The following is a 4077-nucleotide window of genomic DNA, read 5'->3' on the forward strand; positions in this document are numbered from 1 at the left end:
CGTAGAGGTGTATCGTACTAGAACTATGGTTGTACCAGACTAGACCTATAAATGTCACAAAGTTGTACCTGACTATAACTATGTATGCCACATGCAACTTCCTCGGAAGCCACAATATTTGCAAACTACATTCACCTTGCAGGCATATAGAAAATCATTAAATTTGATTGAAAATAACATAGAAAGCATATCAGTTATATATAGTTTCTTTAAAGTATAAAGTGGTGTGCAGAGTTGTTTTCTTACATATAAAGAATATTTACCAACATACAGAAAGTTATATATACTGGATATTGTAATTGCATGTAAAACTTGAGATGCATTTTAATACTAGAATGTCATCTGCAGTATTTCTTCAGATATAAAGATCGTATTTCTTCTTTGAAAACAGAAAATATAGTTTATAAATTTACTCGTCCTTGTTGCAAGCAAGGTTAGATTGAATCTACTACAAGAAAGCTGTCAAGATTAGTGAAAGAACATGCAAGTTTAAGAATACTGGATAAATCCATTATTTTAAGTTATTAATGTGGGGCAATGACGAACAAAGCCTCCACATAAAACGGTAGCTTACTCATTCATAAGCTGAGACTGAAAATTAGGTTACCTCAGCTTATTAGTCTTTTCTTGTTTTATAATTGTAAAGCATTTGAGATTATTTTACAAGTAAATGGTTGGAGTGGTAAACAACAAGCTAAATATAATGGTGCCCACCAGTAAAAGACAACCACAATCTCACTGATAATTCTACCACAAGAAACTTGGAATAATTACCCATCACTTTTAATATTTCCAGTTGTTTTGGAATATCATATCAGAAGTAGCTGCATGTGAAATCATACAGTATGATAATAAGGGAAGTAGAAATTCCTGAAGAGTTGGTGACATCTTTTAACTGTCATGCTAATCTTATAATAATGAATTCACTGACACATGAGATGTTTATCTAAGCTTACTGACACCACATAAAATAAAATCCTTCATATCAAGATGAAACAAAACAAAAACACTATTTTATAAGTTGTTCAACATGCTTTGAAATTGGAAACCACCCAGGAAGCAGAAAGACATCTGCTCAAAGTAATGTCACAGGATCTACGCTACATTCAATCAGCTTCTAACTTAGATGTATGCCTGAAAACCCTAGGACTGATTCAAAAGAAATACTGTATTTTTCACATGGAATCTCCTAAGGGTTACAGATGTTTATGGTGTAAAATCATACAGCAATTTGTGAAGGACTGCAAACAACAGCATCACAAAAGACAATGCCAGCCTCATCACAGAGGATCAATCAATATCATCATTACAAAAAAGAAAATTATGCTTTTAACTGCGAAAAAAATTACCAATAGCTCCAAGAGAAATGCTTAGAAAATATATTACCTTGGAAGTCTTACTTTAAAAGAGGAATAGTGATAGGCTAAGAAAGCTCAGTTGGGAAATGTGGATTAGGTAAACTCACGGATTCTTAGTAGGTATATGAATAGAACTTCATTATAAACAAGCAGTTAACTCTTTATAAAAGCTTACCTAATAGTTACTGAATCCATATAAAGCAAGATATGTCACATGTTGACCATGTCTGACATTATTATTTAGCCAGATATCTTCTCCAAAGACTGAAAGATGTTAGCAAAACGTAAACAGACTGAACAATGACACAGAGTGTAAATGAAGAGAAAACCAAAAGGCAACCAATACACACAAAACAGTAATCACAGATGAAGAAATCCTTGTGTTTATAAAAGTAATTTCCAGATTTGATTTCTATCTTTTTTGTGTGTGTGTGTGTGACCAAGATCAGTTGGAAATAAAGCACCAATAATGGTCATTCAATTAGTAGCTGAATGTTGTAGAACATGAAGAAAATCTTACCCATTATAAAAATAATGTTATCTAAAAAAAAAAATGAACTTCAAGATTTAAAAATGTGACCATAATCAATCACAGCTAAAATTAAACAAACCCATATAGTGTGAAGTAAGGAATGGAAGAATTTGTAACCAAGTAGTAGACTAAGTTCAAATATAGAAGTTAAAAGCAATATCTCTCACAAGAGTTAGAGTGGCTCAGCAGTAAGTCTGAAGGCTTATAATGCTAAAAACTTTTGATATTTGTGGTGGGCACAGCACAGATAGCCCATTGTGTAGCTTTACACTTAACAACAAGCACAAAAGGTTTACAACAGTTATTTAATGTTTGGTGAAGGACTTGCATGTACTCTTTGTTTATCAAAACATCACTTCTATTGAAGTCTATGATACAAGATAAAAAAAAAAGTATGTTAAACAATGGATACCAGAGATATGGCCCAAATCCACTAATGCTGTAATGTAAACTTATTGCCATACACAAACAAGCATTAAGGAAATAAAGCAACAAAATTACAAAGAGTGTTAAAGCCTTGTTCATATCCTTTGACAGCACAGTTGACTACACATTAGAAAGATGCCAATATTTTACTAAACATTTATTCTATCCTTTTTTGTACATTCTTTTAACTGTTCTAATTTGAATCTGAAAATTAGAAAATTCAGCTACTCTAATCAAATAGTGGGATTTGACTGCCACTCTTATAATTCACCCATAGTCTCAAAGTGTGGAGCATGATTTTGGGACAAAGGGATGCAAAACACAGGCCCTTGGATTCACAGCTTAGCATGTATACAAGTAGGCAAAAACCAATAGTGTTCAGATACATTTCACAGCTTTGTGGAGAACACTATTCAAATGTAAAATATATCAGAAAAGCTGCTGACTAGTCCTTTTGTTGGAATGTATCTGCCAGTAAAATTTTAGTAAAAAAAAATACTGGTTTCATTATGGCTGGAACATTCATATTTTAACTTACACTACTGTTTTATGTATTTATGTTACAGTCTGTAAAAAAAAAAATGGCAGAGAAAATAAATGTTCACACACTTTCACCATCACTAAGGGAAAGTTTATTATTTTCAACAGTCTTCCTAAAGAAATTAAATACAGAAACAAAATTCATTAACTTCAAAGATGAGGTGAATCTATAAAGGCCTTATATAAACACACAAAATGTACAAATTCTGTTAGCTGTACATTTTTGGTCAGTAATACATTTGTTTATGCTGGCACAGTTGAAACTGTTTACTTAACAAGAAAATTAAACAGATCAATTAGAATTTACACCAAGTCCATAACATTGATAGCAAAAAAGCTTAATATTCATATGGTGACTGTACTCACAATAACAGCTAAAAGCCTGAGGGAAGGAAATATTCTTACACTTTGTCAGTACCAGATGGCTGCTGTGGGATGAAAGTGTCCTCACTACAAGCTGAAGAGAAGTTCTCACTTAAAAACAATTTTAATTGGCTGTTTGTTTCCACTTACAAAAACTACTAGATATCATCTAGTAACAGAAAACTTACTACTGACAGATACTAGCAGCTAGCATCTAGTGAGAGAAAACCTCCTACTGACAGATACTAACAGTTAGCACCTAGTAACAGAAAATGTCCTACTGACAGATACTAGCAGCTAGCATCTAGTGAGAGAAAACCTCCTACTTTCAGTAGGAGCTTTTCTCTCACTAGATGCTGTTACTATCTGTAAGTAGGAGCTTTTTTGTTACTAGCTGCTAGCATCTGTCAGTAGGAGCTCTTCTCTCACTAGATTCTAGCTGCTAGTATCTGTTAGTAGGAACTTTTCTCTCACTAGATGCTGTTAGTATCTGTCAGTAGGAGCTTTTTTTGTTAGTAGCTGCTAGCATCTGTCAGTAGGAGCTCTTCTTTCACTAGATGCTAGCTTTTAGTATTTGTCAGTAAGGGGTTTTCTTTCATTAAATGCTAGGAGCTTTTCTGTTACTAGAATTAACTATTAATATCTGTTAGTAGGAGAGCTTTTTTCACTAGATGCTAGCATTTAGTATCTGTTAGTAGGAACTGTACTGAATGTTAGCTGCTAGTATCTGTCGATAGGAGGTTTTCTCTCACTAGATGCTAACTGTTAGTATCTGTCCAGATACTAGCAGCTAGAATCTAGTGAGAGAAGAGCTCCTACTGACAGATACTAGCAGCTAGAATCTAGTGAGAGAAGAGC

General features: G+C 33.5%; 1 long non-coding RNA gene across 1 annotated transcript in view; it reads left to right on the forward strand.

Moving 5' to 3' along the window:
- The window catches only part of LOC111087682, an 18085-nt gene that overhangs the window by 9159 nt on the left and 4849 nt on the right, over nucleotides 1-4077 (forward strand). The window lies entirely within an intron of this gene.

This window comes from Limulus polyphemus, unplaced genomic scaffold (genome assembly GCF_000517525.1).
Source record: "Limulus polyphemus unplaced genomic scaffold, Limulus_polyphemus-2.1.2 Scaffold2472, whole genome shotgun sequence".
In the NCBI taxonomy this organism is placed as follows: Eukaryota; Metazoa; Arthropoda; class Merostomata; order Xiphosura; family Limulidae; genus Limulus; species Limulus polyphemus.